Source organism: Rhineura floridana, chromosome 17 (genome assembly GCF_030035675.1).
Source record: "Rhineura floridana isolate rRhiFlo1 chromosome 17, rRhiFlo1.hap2, whole genome shotgun sequence".
NCBI classification, from domain to species: domain Eukaryota; kingdom Metazoa; phylum Chordata; class Lepidosauria; order Squamata; family Rhineuridae; genus Rhineura; species Rhineura floridana.
The window spans coordinates 9,326,015-9,342,696 of record NC_084496.1 but is presented as its reverse complement, the minus strand read 5'-3'; the positions used below and the strand labels follow the sequence as shown (position 1 = coordinate 9,342,696).

Genomic DNA, 16,682 nt, shown 5'->3' with positions numbered 1-16,682 from the left:
TTTGAAACAGTTACATTCACAACTAGAGACACTCCTAAAAATATCTCTCTCAAGTGTCAAAAGCGAGAGCGAAGAGGTGCGTCCTCAGCATATATGATGAAAAGCTGTACAGTGAAGCACAATGAAGCTGTGCAGTGAAGGTGCCAGGCGCACCTCTGTAGGGAGGGAGTTTCACAACTTAGGGGCTGCCGCACAGAATAGCCTCTCCCAAGCAACCATCGCAAGCTTCTGAGGGTGGCAGGCGTACCAAGAGGGCCCCTTCTGCCAATCTCAACACCCGAGAGGTGTTGGAGGGAAAGAGGCAGTCTTTCAGACATTTGGGACCTGAATCCCAAGGGCCGCTTTCCTTTCTAGGCAACCTGCCCAGGGCCATGTGCCGGTGGTGGGCGGGTCCGGAGACAGAAACAGGTGAGGCAATTAATGTTTACCTTGGTACAGTAAACTGGTTTCTACGCACACCCCTCTCTGTCCTCCACCCAGGCAAGTAAAAGGCATGATCAGAATTCAAGTACACTTTCCAGCCAGGCAAAACACAGAAGATGTGAAGCAAGGTCAGTAAGGGGTGTGGGGAAAGAGTGGGTGCTTGGGGAGGGGTGGTGGTCTGGGGAGAGTTGCAAGGGTTAGATAGAAAGGCCTGGGAGGAGAGCTTTTGGCCTCCTCAGGCCTCAGGTTCCCAATCCCTGACCTAAATACATCACTGGTCACCTGCTCTTACAGGGTCTAGAAATTAAATTTCAAGAGTGTGCAACTCCTCTCTCATGCACATGAATGTGAACGCATGCACGCTCATGCACATTTAGAGGCTATATACCCTGCCATTTCTCATGCTGGTGAGGCTCATTTTCAAGTGTTGATAAATAGCCTTTCGGAGCATTATTTTCCCCTCTAGTATCTCTTTGATCTAATGAACACCCATCTCGTCTTTTAAAGCCATTCCGGGCAGGCTACTGAGTTAATGGACACAAAGACACCAGCCTATCTTTCAGAGATGTAACACAATGAGGCTTATACAGCATTTCTGCAAATTGAAAGGTTGTGTTAATGAACAGCCACAATGCTGGGGGGTTCATTTCAACCAAAAATGATACCAAACATAAAATGCTAAATAAAAGCAAATAAAGTTGCTTTGGTCCACAAGAAGTCCAAAACATACAGTTGGGCAATAGTTTTAGTTGGACCAATGAAAACGTCACAAAACAGTAAGCAAGCATTTAAGTTCTCCAGAGCTCTGTATAAGGTCTGCACCTAGACACAGACTCGGAGTATGACATGCATCCCATCACACTACAATCACAGAGCAAAGGAAGTGTTACTTTATAAAAGACATCATAGATAGATTTTGCTGCCACAAGATGTGGTTCGGTGGCCACTGACATGGAGAGCTTTAGAAGGAGGTTAGACACAGTCCTTTAGCCAGGGTGGGGCAAACGGGTGCACCACCATCCCTAGAGCTGTGCTTCACACCTCCCTCCCAGGATTTCTTTTTAATTTGTGACACAACAGACAATGACAGACTCCATTTAAAGAATGACATCCTACAGAAATACAAACACTGCCATCACTCTACAGTTAGCTAGCTGGCTAGCCACCTAGGCTATAACTCAGGCCTAATTTCTGATTTTCCCAATGTGTGCAGCTCAGCATGAAGGCTTTTCAGGGTTTCTGGGCAGAAGAATTACACAGCAACCAATTAAACAATCCAATTGCTTTCCACAATTAGTTTCCAATTGGTTTTTCTTGCATTTGAAAAAGAAATACAGCTAATCTTAATTTTTATAAATATTTACATTACTTTAATTCTAGGAAAAAACAACAGCTACAACTGTTCTAAGATATGATTTTTTGATGCTATCCATTTTTTTCTCTCTGAAAACGTGTGTTGTGAACCTACCATTCAGAAAGCTTTCTTGCACATTTGCCAAGCATTTTTATACGTTTATGAAGGGAAGTCATTAGGCAGTAAATGTTTTACAAAGTTAGGGACTCAATCTCATTGACTTCAACAAAAAAGTTATGCATATTGTTCTCAGCGCCACTTAAAAGTCCTTAAATGCTTGACTGTGGTTGCATTGTAATGCGCTCTTACTCTGTTTCTAAACCTGTTTTCTGGTGCTGGTGTTGTCATGATACAGGATTAAAACTGAATTTTTGAGAAAACAAGCTCCACCCTAGTTTTTAACATGTTAGTTGTAGCATAAACTATTTTATTTGTTTTACACCCTTTCGTATCCCCTTGTTCACTGTATCCTTAACATCCTTTTTTCTTATGAGACAAAAACTATGCCAGTCATTTAATTCCTGGTGTTCATACAAAATTTTCTGTTAACTTGACATTTACATAGCCCATTATGCAAGTTAACATACTATTTGCATGGAAGAGAGGTGAGAGGGAAGGTCATTGTCCTTCTCTTCCCCAGGCCTGGCCCTCGCATCCTCTCCATCAGTGAGTGTGGGGTGGGAACTTGGTTGGCGCTATGTGTCTCTCTCCCTCCTCCCAAAAATGCCCTGCCTAGAAATGTGGCTGCTCCACCTAACAAAAAAGGCTGGCTACAGAGCTGATTAGACAAAGTCACGGTCTCTCAAAAAGTTATTAGCCGTGATGGCTTTATAGAACCTCCATGTTCAGAGGCAGTGTACCTTTAAAAATCAGATGCTGGGATAGTGGGAAACAAGGGGGGTGGGATCTTCTGGTGCCCTGCTTGTGGGCTTCTCAGAATCATCTGATTGGACAATCTGGGAAACACACTGAATGTGATGGAGACTTGGTCTAATTCAGCAGAGTTCTTCATATGTTCCTAATTCTAAGAATGTCATTTTTTAAAAACAGAAAGTCTTATATCAAGGCTTCATATGCCCTAAAAGTGTATATGGGTCTTTTGGGGGGGAGGTGCCCCCAGTTTCAGATGATGACTTAAAAAAATCATCTGCCAACTTTCGGGTACCAAAACACACATGCTAGATGTCTCTTATTGTTGCTTCATCTGGGAACAGTTTTAGAGAGGAGAAATCTCTAAAGAGTTAAGCAGCAGAGGGAAAGGATGGATATCAAATGCAGTAGCTATTGGCAAAAAAAATAAATTAAATTAATGCATAAACGCTTTATGGGGCACGTTCCAAGCATTGGGATCTGCATGCATGCACAGGGCTAGTATGTTCTTCAACACTGTTCTTCAACCTTGAATTGCCAGATGTTGTGCCATAACTTGCATCATCCTTGGCCATAGGCCAAGCTGGCTAACAACATCTGGGGACCAAAGGTGGAAGAACAGTACCTTAGAGGGCTGCTTGACCCACCTGCTTCAAGCTGGATGCACCCAGTCTCGACAGAACTTTGCATAAGGAAATTACAGCTGAAGCAAGAAAACACCAGAAAAAAGATACTCTGAAGTCTCTATTCTACTGGAGAAATATGGGATAGGCATTATTCAGAGCAAAGGGGTACCTCTTAGGAGCAATCTACTAAGTACATCTCCAGAGCTTGCACAAAAGTTCACCTGTGCTGTCTCACACAAGCCTATATACCTGATGTGCAAGGTCAGGACTGGCCTTTTTGAAGGCATCTGTACAAATCCCACTTGGCACACGTGACGTGAAAAATGCTGTGTGTGTGCATAGGATCATAGTGTTGGATGGTACCTCAAAGGTCATCCAGTCCAACCCCACACCAAGGCAGGAAAGTTGAAGCTACAACGTCGCAGATAAGATGCCCTCCAGCTTCTGCTTCAAAGAAAAAAATACTCTTAATCAGGGAGCGTCTGCCACCTTCAGAGGTAGTCCCTACATACATACAGCGTCTTGCAAGACCTCTGCCCGGAACACCTTTTTTAAAGTCCACATAAAATTATCCCCTACTCAATCTCAAGCTGTAAGCATCTCCCGTGCTCTCTTACAGCTGTCGAAAGCCAGAGGCTGGATTCTCTTACCACCTACCCTACTGGACCCATTATTCTGAACACACCCATCTCTGATTGCTGAGTGTGTCTCTTGTCTCCGCCCCCCCCAGTCTCATTTCAGAACCAGCCCATGTTTCCATAACCATGTTTAAGCATCCTGGCTCTCCCGTATATAAATTGTCCATCAAACTGAACAGCAGAGCAGTTATTTTAGACGGCAAATCGCTTAAAGGTGCCAATTTGTTATATAATACTAACTTTCATATACATACATACATTATACATATAATTTATATATATACATGCACTCACAGAGAGGGGACCATCGTTAGTACAGGATTTAACAAATGGAAAGTGTTTTAAAAGTTCGATCCCTTTTTTGAAATTTCAAGATGAAGCTCTGAAAGGATTAAACAGGAAATAAAAAGGAAAGGAGGGAAGAGAAAAAACAAGAGAGAGAAAAACAGATGGAAAGGAATTTTAAAAAACGTATTAAGTACTATTTAACTTGGACAGAGCAGAATTAGCCGGGAAGGTGTGTGTAAAAACAGATTCTTAATCAACGCAGTAAGCAAAAAGAAGGAAAAGGAGTCCCCCCCATACGCACACACACACACTTTCCCACACAAACAGCCTTTAAAATGCTGTCAAGAGTTGAAACGCAGGCAGAAAGAAACGCATATCATTTCTTCTCCCGGTGGCATAATGAACTTTTACCGCGGGGGGGTGGTGGTGGAGCAACTTACCGCGACGAGAACAGGTAGAAAGTTCCACTTTCGACGCCCAGCCGGGAGCCGTCAAAAATCGTCTTGGGGAAAAACAGGCGGAGAAGGGCTCGCCGTTCTGGAGGCAGAGCGCGCGCGAGAGCTCTGCCGCGGCAGCTGGTCGCAAAACAGAGGCGGGGGGCGATCAGCCAAGGCAGCCCAAAGCCCAGCCCGGCTGCTATTTTGCGCCCTGCGGGGGAACTGGCCGTCCGCTCTGCCCGCTGGCCCGGGGAGGGTGCTGCCCCCACGCCGACACCGCCGGCTCCTCTCTGGTCTACCCGAGGAAGGGGCTGCCTGGCTGGGAGGGTCGGGGGCGGGGAGAGCGAGGGAGAAGCGCAACAGTGGAGAAACTGAGCCCCAGCGGCGGGCTGCCTTGAAATGGGAGTTTAAAAGGTTTCAATAAATCCAGGGGTTGAAAGCAGAAGGCGGAAAAAAAAAAAAGAGGAAAAAGTCAACTCCCCGAGGAAATCAGAAGCAGATTTCAAGACATTCAATCACATCCAGGGAGGTGTGTGCCTGTGAGGGCGAGCGAGCGAGTGTGTGTGTGTGTGTGTGTGTGTGCGCGAAAAAGAGAGAGGGAGAAAGTTGTGCCCGGCCTTCCGTGGGTTTGCCTCTCGCTTTCTGCCAATCCCACCGCCTTTGCTCGCTGCCTTTTCTGCGCTCCGGAAAAAAGGAGTCCCCCCCCCCTTCCGAGCCAAGGCTGGCTGGCCCAGCCACCGCCCCCTGGGCTATGCAGAGGGTAGGAGAGGAGGAGAAATGGGGAGCAACGCCGTCGGGGGGGCAGCCGGAGGGGACAACCAAGGCAGGAAGGGGGGGATTATAAACTATTCTTGCAACGAGGTAAGGATGGCGAAAGGAATTTGGAAATGAAAACAGGGAGTCTGGGGGGGAGTGAATCCAAGGGCGGGGGGACTGCGGAGAGGGGGTCGGCTTGTCAAGCGCTGCTGCACTCCCAGCTTTCTGGAAAGGCAGAGTAGAGGTGAGGACAGGGGTGTGTTTTGAAATATTTTTTTGGCTTCACAGGCTGTTGGGTTCTTGGAGGGTCTAGGAAATTGAAAAAGGAGGGGCCGACCAGAGGGAGCCGAGACCGGGGCCGATGGGGAAGGAGGGGGAAATGCCAGGTCAGGGGAGGGGGAGGGGGTTTCTCCGGGGAGGGGGACTGAGCCGGCATTTCCAAAAAGTGGGGAGGAGGCTTGCGAGTGCCCCGCTGGGACACACGGCCCGAGACATTGGCAGCATCCCAAGTGAGGCATCACCGTTGGAGTTTCTTGCTCGCCCGGCCCTTCACAACAGGGGTGGACCCTGTGGCCCTCCAGATGTTGCTGGACTACAGCTCCCATCAGCCCCAGTCAGCGTGGCCAATGGCCAGGTGTAATAGGGTGTGTAGTCCGGAAACATCTGGAGATATGCAGGTTCCCCTGCCCTGCTAGTTTACAGTAACCCTCTCATTCTTCCTCCCAACAACACTCTGTGCCATTTGCCCCCCCCCTCCAGGCTGAAAAGGATGGAAGTTGCTCAAGGGCCGCCCAGATTGCTCAGGGGCTTGAGGGCCGAGTCACCCTGGTTCAAATTCCAGCCTTTGTCCACTGAAACCCGCAGCGGATTCAGCGCTCAGGCTGCGATTCTCAAGCCTGCAGTTCAACGCTGCATCCCGCCAGCCTCTGGCGCAGCAGGCAGTGTCCACATGTGCCAAACATATAACTCCAAGCTGCCCATTGCAGCTCCACCATCCCAAAGAATGCAGTTAAGTCTGAACATCCGACCCAAGCAATGGTCAACTGTCGTTGTGCAAACACACAGGACTTAATCACACAAGAAGCACCTGATGTGACCAACTTACAATTGCATGTTGCTATTGTTTTTTTTTAAAAAAATAAATCTTAAGAAGGGGGGAAAAGGGAAGTAAAAGAATACACATTTTTTAAAACAGAAGTTGTCAAGAAACTAGTACATACACATCCCATATTACAATTAGGTGGCAAATTATCACCTCTGTGTACACACATCTGTAATGAGTGTCTGTAGGGCAACTGCCTGGATTTCTAGTTCAGCACTGTTATCAAACCCAGGGGCTCGCCAAAACTCAGCCCATTGGGATATTTTAAGTGGCAGAGATCAGCAGTGCATCAGTGTGAAGGATAAATGAACTCTGTCTTCAAAGGTGTGCACAATGCCTCTCTGTCACTATTAGGGAAAGCACAGCCATTTGCACTGAAGTTCGAATTTAAATCCGAATCTATAAAATTCACACTTTCCAAATGAAATATGAGAACTGAAATACCGCCATCCTTTCAAATTTGCACTTGTCCCAATTTTGCAATACAGTTCTCCAACCAAAGTGTTTACAAAAATGCATATATTAAGGGGAAAATGTGTATTAAAATGTGTATGTAAGTGAACATAACATACAAAAATGCATTGTATTAGAAGAAATTGATTGCATAAATGTATATATTAATCAAAACTGCAGGCAAAAATGTATTTAGGAGAAATTCACACTAAAATGTTGAAGAATTTTGCATGAGGATTTTTTAAAAACTGCAAATTGCTGCAGAAATGTGGAGAACTGAATTTAAGATTGGAAGAATCAAAAGCCAAGAGAAGTGAAACTGACAGATCATTCCATCCCTAGACACCATTGACTAACCACAGCCCTAACCACAGTCACACAGGATTAGTGGATAGGCCATCCAAGGTCAGAAATGCCAGGCTGGTTTAAGCTCCAACTCCAGAAATCTGCATGGTGCAGAGTCAGGCATGTGTGGGAAGTCTCTACACAGGTGTTGTACATATAATGAATCATACCATTGGCCCATGTGGATCAATATTGTCTACACTGACTGGCAGCAGCTCTCCAAGGTTCCAGGCAGGAGTCTTTCCCACTCCTGCTTGGAGAAGATGTGGGGGATTGAACCTGGAACTTTCTGGATACAAAGCTGCACTCTGCTGCTGAGCCACTGCACAAAGCAGGGGTGGCAACCTCAGGCCCAGTGGCCAAATATGACTCTCCAGGCTTCACCGTGCAGCCCCTAGGGCTTTTCCCATGCCAGACCCCTCACTGGTCCTGCTCCATTCCCTCCTTGAGTGCTTCTTCCCAGCTGGCATGAGTCTTCTTACTTGCCTGGATGGAGAGATGTGTGCGCATCGAAACCTGAGCATTGTGTGTGGATTTGTACTGTACAAAGGCAAGAGTCACATCTGTTGCTCCACCCACATTTTGCCTCTGGCCACACCCACCACTGGTATGCGGCCCCCAGAAGGTTGCCCATAAGGGAATGTGGCCCTCAGGCTTGAAAAGATTCCCTCACAGAGACACCTACATACACATGTGATCCTGTTTTAGGAAGGGCACTATTTCATATTGTTCCTCAGATCTTCTCTTGGAAACACACTCCCTTTAAAATATAAATCATAACAAAAGTCACCCCTTAACCCTCACAAGGGCTTTCTTCCGCTACTATGTAAACCACAGAGACAGCCACATGGGAGACCCCCACCAAGCTTGCTCAGTCATGATCAAGACAAAGCTATGAGACAGCCAGGTCCCCATGGATCCATGGATGAGAATTCAAGACAGTATCACCCCAGTTGCCCATCTCAACAAGAGCTTCCCATTCAGTTTATAGCCAAACACTCAGCATGCGGTCAAAATCTGAGCACAGACCTGGATGTTGTAGATATTTTTAGGCAGCCTTATTTCAGTTTTGCTGAACACTGAGGATACGGAATAAATGACCGATGCTTCCTTCTTCACACAATGCAGGACCACAGGTTGTTGCGAAGACCAGTAGCAGAAGCAATGGTTTTAAACGAGTCACCCAAATTCTATCATTGACTTATAAGATAGCTATGAATGGAGCCTCCCCATTCAGGTGCAGTATACCTCTGTGATTACTAGATGCTGAAGGAATAATTATCTCCACCACTGGCATCAACACTTTGAATCCTTGGGCAATTGCCTGGACCTCAGCAGGGACCACCAGTACTAATGCTTTCCTTGCGACCCCCTTGCCAGGCGGCAAGCAACAATCAACCACTATTCAAAATTGTCCACAATTCCCCCTGAGGCAGCATCGCTGTGGGGCATTGTAGGGAGCCCATAGAGGGCACTATGCCAAGCCTGGAGCCAGCCCTGACTGTCTTCATTATACCCAGCTGTTGTGTCCTTTCCCAGGATATCATTTGGCCACTGCCATGTCATAGACAATGTGCTAGACCAGATGTAACTTGGTCTGAGTCACCCTGGCAATTCTTAAGACACTGGCCAGTGAAGAGAAAATCTCAGAAAGAGCACTTGAAACAGTTTATTAAGGCCCAATGGATATTTTAAGTCTGTTGACATACTATATATTTAAAGCACATCCCCCCTCAAGAATCCTGGGAACTATAGTTTTGCCCTCACAGAGCTAAAATTTCCAGCACCTTTAACAAATTACAGTTCCCAGGATTCTTTGAGGTGAGGGCTTTAAACGTATGGTGTACATACTTCCAAAGCTTCTTTGTCAGAGTTTCATCCAGAAATAGCTAAGGCAAGGAGACCTACTAAATCAAAGCTGGGAAAACTGTGGCCCTCCAAATACTTTTTATTTATCATTAAAATTATATGCCACTCTTCCTCCCAAAAGGAGTCCAGGGCAGCAAACAACAATAATTTAAAAATATATTTGTTGGACTTGAACTCCCATCAGCCTCAGGTAGCATGGCTGATAGTCAAGGATAGTGGGAGCTGGTGTCCAGCAGCACCTGCAAGTCTACAGGATCCCCATCCCTGTGTTAAAGTCATTGAGAGTCTTGAGGCTTACTCCCAGGTAAGTAAGTACAGGATTGCACTCTTAGGCCGTAGTCCTATACACACTTACCTGGGAGTATGCCCCACCGAATTCAGTGGGACCTCTCAGTATGCATACCCAGGATTATGCTGTAAAGGCTGCAATCTTATACCCACTTACTGCTAGGGAACAACATCCACTGAATGCAGTAGGACTTATTTCTGAGTATACCTACATAGGATGGCAATAAACAGCGTCTTTTAATTGTTTCCTTCAACAGCATATTTTAAGATTCCCTATTCTCTTTCCCCCCCCCCGAACTGGTATTTTCCCTTTCATTTTTTGTTCTCAACTATTTCATAAGCCAGTAGAATTCACTATGGATTCTTTGGGTTCTAGCTACAATCCTGAGAAAAGCAGCTCCTTTAAAAAAAAAATAAAAAGCAAGTTTCTAGTCCTGGTAGTCCCTCCAAATGTATTTTAGAGGGGGAAATGGCCAAAACACATAAAGGTCAGGAAGGGGTGGGGAGGAAAGGACAGAAAGAGACCCAAATTCATGTTTTCAAAATCTGTATTTAAGATGTTGTCAAGGGCTGCTGTATGTGTGTGTGTTTTCTGGGCAGGGGATGAGAAGCATTTGACCGAATATGGAGAAACAAACACATTGACTAATCGTGACTTAGTATGTGCTGTGTTCAAAATAATAATTTGCAAGTTTCATGGGGTTGACCCAAAACACCGAAAGGACAGATGCCCCTCTCCTCTGCCCAGCTCATGAAAAAATATCAAGTGTGGCCTTTAACAGTGAGCCAGTTGATTGCCTTCTTTTATAAGCCATGGTGACAGAAAAGGGCCCACCAAACTGGCAAGAGACTGCAGATCTCACACTGGATTGCCCCTTCATACACTCACCTTTGTCTGTCATTCTTCACTAGGAACGAGGAAGGGGGGGGGAGAGAGAAATTCGATTCAATTCGCATTTAAAGGCAAACCTACCTAATTCACACTTTCCAAAACAGTATGTGAACTGAAGCAGGGTTATCCTTTGAAATTCGCACCACTCCAAATTTTGCAAAGCAGTTCCCCAGCCATTTAATGCGTACAGAAATGTAAAGGTAAAATATGCAAACAAATGCAGATATATATTAATGAAAATGACAGCAAATATGCATTCTACTAGAGGAAAACTGCTTTGCAAAAATGTGCATATTAGGCAAAATTGCATTAAAATATGTATATTAGGAGAAATTTGAACTAAAATGCTGGTGAATTCTCATTAAGACTTTTTTAAAAAACAAAATCATGCAAATTGATGTGGAAATGTGAACTAATCGTAAGTTTGGAAACATGAGAAATGGAGGAAAACGGAAATGGACAGCTCTGCTCGCCCCTCAGCTTTACACAGTGCATAGTTAAACAATGAAATTTGCTACCACAAGATGTAGGATGTCCAACCAACTTGGATGGCCTTAAAAGGGGATTGGACCAATTCCATGGCTATCAATGGCTGCTAGCCATGATGGCTAGTATATTACCTCCAGCAGCAGTCACTGAGGAACAATGACTGGAGAGGACTATTACGCTCATATCCTGCTTGGGGGCTTCACGGAGACATCTGTGAATAAGGGATGCTGGACTAGACAGGCTTTTTGGTCTGATCCAACTGTGCTATTCTTAGGTTCTTATGCTCCCAGGTACTTCAACGTACACAGGAACTTTGGCATACAAGGCACAGACCCAATGCCTTTGTTAGTGGTGACTTCCATCTATTGCGTTTAAGGTCATGTTGCTGTCTCATCCAGCCCAGTTCTGTCACGGGGTAGCCAACATGGTGCCCTTCTGAAGTTGCTGGACTCCAGCTCCCATCAGCCCCATCTGGCAAGGCCAATGTTCAGGCACGATGGGAGTTGTAGTCCAACCGCATCATGAGGACACCATCTCTGGTCTAGCAGCACCACTAGACCAGTCCAGCAGTATCTGAGATTTTTTTAGCCAGGTCTGACCTTTTGCATGCAAAACATAGGCTGCTTTGTTTCACAGCAAAAAGAATAGGTCCCCTCCCCAAAGGAGACATTTTGAGGTTTAGAAATCATATTCATAACCCAAGCTGCCCTTCTAGTGGAACTTGATCCATATTTTCCATATTCTTGTCTCTCTCCCTCCTCTAATGGCACCTGCAAAACAAGCTAAGGATTCTTAAGCCGGTAGAAGTAATGTCAACAGCAGTATATGCAAGTGAGGGGTGCATGTACAATGTAATCTCCCCTTCCTGATCATTCACTCTGGCTGAAATGTTAGTTATGCACTAGGAAGGGACTCAGACTGATCTGGAGTTTTGCTGCTACCAGTTCCAGATGCAACATACGTGCCAGTTCCAAACCCTGCGTAAGATCACCAAACCTCTGCAATCAGTATCACATGGAACAGGAGTTGGAAAGCACAGGAGGCAGGTTATGTAAGGTGCTAGAAGACTGCTGGTACCAGCATCCCCATGGATTAAGGGCGCACACACAATCTGTTCCAGCAATACCAAGGCGTCCAAGACTGGGTTAGCCTTCCGACCCCACCCCCAATGATGTTGTATTCACAACACAGCTAGCCATCCAGATTTCCTCCAAATCAGCATTCTTCAAATGATATGAAACAAGAAGCTAACCTGGCTGGGGTTTCCTGCCTCTTAACTTTCTGTCAGCTCACGGAATGAAAAAGTCTGGAACAAGGTGTGCACCCAGTTTGGAAGCCAGAGGAAAACATCCGTGCAAAAAAGAGGCTAGAATTAAGATTGCCAACAGGCCAATATTATATTATTTTATTTATTAAATGTCTACCTTGCCCTTCCTTCCCAAGGAGCCCAGGGCAGCACACATCAAAATGTTAAAACAATACAGTTTAAACTGTGTTACTGACTTTCTGTCTGGTAATCAATACAGGAATACCCCGCTATACGGACCTTCACTTTACAGACACTCACGAGTACGGACACATTTACAGTAGCACCATTCCCGTTTACGTACGCTCGCTTCGCAAGAACGGACACTTAACGGCATGACGCCACCGCCCGATCAGTTTCCAACTACAAACTTTTTCTTAAAATAAGGCCTACTGTGTTTATTTTAGTTACAAATGCATTATTTACATCAGTTATGCCCATATATGATTATTGCAGTGCAGTATATGCATCGATAAATGAAAAAGGTAGTGCTTCACTTTAAGTACATTTTCGGTTCACTCTGGACCCGTTGCATACGTTAATGTGGGGTATTCCTGTACTGAAAAGCCAGCAAAATGCAGAGTCGGAACTTGCCCCACCCCTGAAGAGACATTCAGGTCCTAGCCACAACCCATCCATTTCTGCCCTGGCTCAACCTATCACCTACCAGATATGTTCAGGCTCCACCCCTGACCCATACATCTTCATCTTGGGGGGGGGGAGTAGTGCTTTTTTAAAATCAAAAGTTGGCAAACCTACCTGGAACATCAATGGAAGATCTACACTGAAAAATGGAAATAGACTGCCTTCAAGTCGATCCTGACTTATGGCTACCCTATGAATAGGGATTTCATGGTAAGCAGCATTCAGAGGGGGTTCACCATTGCCTCCCTCTGAGGCTAGTCCTCCCCAGCTGGCTAGGGCCTGCTCAGCTTGCCACAGCTGCACAAGCAAGCCCCTTCCTTGTCCGCAACTGCCAGCTGGGGGGCAACTGGGCTTCTTGGGACTATGCAGCTTGCCCATGGCTGCACAGCTGGCAGGGCACGTAACCCCTCAGCCACTCCCTGTGGGGGTGATCTTTAGCTGGCCCTTGACACCCAGGAGACACAAGCGAGAATTTGAACTCAGACTGTGGACTCCCAGCCAGGCTCTCCTCCCCACTACTGTGCTATACCAGCTAGATCTACACTACATACTCAATAAAGACCTGAGTAGGCCCACCTGAGTAGGCCCACCTGAGTAGGCCACTGTTAAGAGGCCTCTGTGACACTCACACAACCACATAGCATTTAAACACAGATAGATAAGACAGGGCAAATGTAATAAAGCAATCAAATATAAAGGAGTCAGGAATCCCACACAATGGCACATTTAAATAACTGCATTAATTGCAAGAGTCTGGGGTTACTGGTTGATGACGCAGATTAGCTCAGCAATCAGCTATGTCCTTCCAGAGGAAAGTAATAGCAAGAGGCCATTGAATTAAGAGTGGGAAGGTGCATTGGAGATCATCTAGTCCACACCCTGTTTAGTGCAGGATCTGGCAAGGACAGCATCCTTGACAGATAGCTATCCAGCCTTAGCTAAACTATCTTCAGGCTTCAGCGAAGGAGAGTCCACAACCTCCTGAGGCAGACTGTTCCATTGTTGAGCATGGGGTTAGAAACTTTGTTCTTGTGCATAACCAAAACCTGCTTTCCTGCAATTTCCAACCACATAAAATAAACATGTTCCATCTTGTAGGCTGGCTACAAAAGGCGTAAATGGCAGCATCCCAAAGGCATTGTGTCGCTTGTTCACTTCCAGAAGTACAGTGTCCCCTTCTCAGTCCCTGGGCCAACAATATGCTGATTAGGGATAGAAAGGGTCTGTCAGCTTCAGTTCTCTCCATTTCTCATCTTTGCAGTCTTAAATCCCGTTCTCCACATTTCTGTAACAATCTGCAAATTTGTTCTTAAAAATCCTCATGAAAATTATCCAGCGTTTTAGTGTGAATTTCTCCTACTAAACAAATATTTGCATGCAGTCTTGACTAATGTACACATTGTTGCATGCAATTTCTCCTAAGTATTGCATCTTAGTATATTGTTTTCACTAATATACTCACAATTTCTCCTAATATATGCATTTTTGTGAACGCTGCTTGGTTGGGCAACTACATCGCAAATTTCAGAAAAGTACAAATTTTGAAAGATCACTGTGTTTCAGTTCTCATATTGTTTCAGAAAGTGCAAATGTGATAGATTTAGCTTTATATATAAGGGATGAATATCCCTTTTATAGAGATGTCTCACTGCTAGATTTAAAATAACTTAAAATCTACTGCTTCCTTCTCTCTTATCATCTGATGAGACATTTATAAGAATATCACTTCCTTTTTAAACATTTATTAAGGTCCCAGCTGGTGAGAGAGAATGGCCATTGTAAAAAGCAAAAGGCAGAAGCACTTTTAAAGGCAGAAAACAGGGGAGGGGCATCCTGAACTATAAAAGTGGGGGGGGGATGAAGAACTAAGGTTGTCTTGAGACTATTTTGTAGGAGGAATTCCAGTGCAAACCGGAAATTTAGGTTTTTGCAATTCAACTGGATTAAAGCAGTCTGGTGCTCTAGCACAACAAATCCACTATAAGAAAAATGGACTAATTGCAGTTAGGAAAGTGACAAGGAGATGCATTAAACAGTGTGGGGTGAACAAATGATTAATGGGAAGCCACATACACACCCCACAAGCAAACTCAGATGAATTCAAGATGAATGTTCATTGTCATACAAATTCCTTGCAAACTAATCAGGACAAATGCTCATTAAAGTCTGGATAGAAACTAGCCTCCACATAAGCATTATGCAAGCAAATCAGGAAGAATGCTCAACATACACGTTTTCTTGAAGGGCCCTAAGAAACAGCCCAGCCTGTCCTTTAAAAAAAAAAGCAGCTTCCTGTCCTGACCTTCCATGACTGCCACAGACCATCCTGTAGTGCCAAAGCTCACCATGCAAATCATCAACAACATACTTGCAGCTTAGGGTTGCCTCTATCCAGACTTGGGGTTTATCATCACAGGTTTGGCAGAAAGTTAGGAGATACAGAACCATGCTGTTGATTAGATTGGCTTTTTATAAGTTTTTATTTATTTACTCAGGGATGGAAGAGCTAGGCATTTCCCTCAGAGCTCAATATGGATTTACACCCCAGTATTTTCTGCTTTGGGCAGATTCAGAGGATGGGTTTTATTCATGTTCAGAGTCTAACTGATTATGCTATTAGAAGCTGCAACAACAACAACAACAACAATCCTCTTTACCTTGCTCAGTTATAACCACCAACATTAAATGCACTAGAATGGATTTCTGTGAGCTTAGTTCACCCCCTGCTGGTTGCACAGTGATCCTTTGACACTTAATTTTTCAGAACACACATTACTTTTTTCAAATGGGTACACACAACACATTTTGTATCTACCTGTAATATGTGCATGTGGCAAATGTGTGTTTCCAACACACACATTCCTCTCTCTCTCCCTCTGTGTTTGTCTGTGTGTGTGTGTGTGGGGAGGGTATGTATCCCTCCGCCAGGAAAGCAGGATTAGCCAATATCTGTAAAACTGCCTTAAGTGTACCTTTCCCAGGCTGTGCTCCACAAAACACTTAAGCCAGCAAGCAAACTTGTACTAAAAACATGAAGTTGTATCTAACTAGGGATGGAAGGATCTGTCAATTCGGTTTTCTCAGCTTCTCGTTTTTCCAATCTTAAATTTATTTCTGGAGAAATTTTTGATTTTTTTTTTAAATCCTCTTGAAAATTCTTCAGCATTGTAGTGCAAATTTTCCCTAATAAACTACATTTTATGCAGTTTTTACTAACGTACACATTTTTGCAAGCAATTTCTCTTAATATAATGCATTTTATATGCTACTTTTGTAATTATATTCATTTTTTATTTTATTTATTAAATTTATATCCTACCCCTTCTCCCAAAAGGAGCCCAGGGCGGCACATTTTCCACTAAGACATGCATTTTTGTAAACATTTTTTATCAGAGAACTGCACTGCAAATTTCAGATAAGTGTGAATTTTGAAGGGATAGCTGTGTTTCAATTCTCATATTGTTTCAGGAAGTGCAAATTTGATAGATTCAGCTTTAAATGTGAACTGAATCAAATTTTTCCCCCATCCATATATCCAACTAGGCTCTAGTCAGAGTAGACCCATTGAAATTAATGAACCTGAGTTAGGCACGTTCATCGGATGCAACCCATGACATGGAAGATCAAACCAGAAAGCAGGTAGCATGTAACAACTTGATTTCTTCCACCTTTGCAGCGGTTCCTTTCCCTGTTCAAACTAAGCATGGGAGTAAAAATCTCCCCAATCTTTACTGTTGGAACACGTCCGTCGCTTTTTGGGGGGTGGGAGATTCAGTTGCAAACTAGCAAATTCACACTGTGCAATTTCAGCTGATTTGATGCTGCTGCGCAAAAAGTACACTTTCCTTCCACAAATCTGACTTTTGGATGCTTCTGGGTGACCTGTTTATTGAGCATTCAT

General features: G+C 44.5%; 1 protein-coding gene across 5 annotated transcripts in view; it reads right to left on the bottom strand.

Moving 5' to 3' along the window:
• The window catches only part of NTN3 (netrin 3), a 214,450-nt gene that overhangs the window by 158,057 nt on the left and 39,711 nt on the right, over window positions 1-16,682 (bottom strand). The window contains exon 1 of one of the 5 annotated variants that reach the window (XM_061599696.1): window positions 4,640-5,167. The exons of the other annotated variants lie outside the window; for them this stretch is intronic. The gene's annotated coding sequence lies outside the window, so the exon portion shown is untranslated. Of the gene's footprint in view, window positions 1-4,639; window positions 5,168-16,682 lie in introns of those variants that run through there. 5 annotated transcript variants of the gene reach the window in all.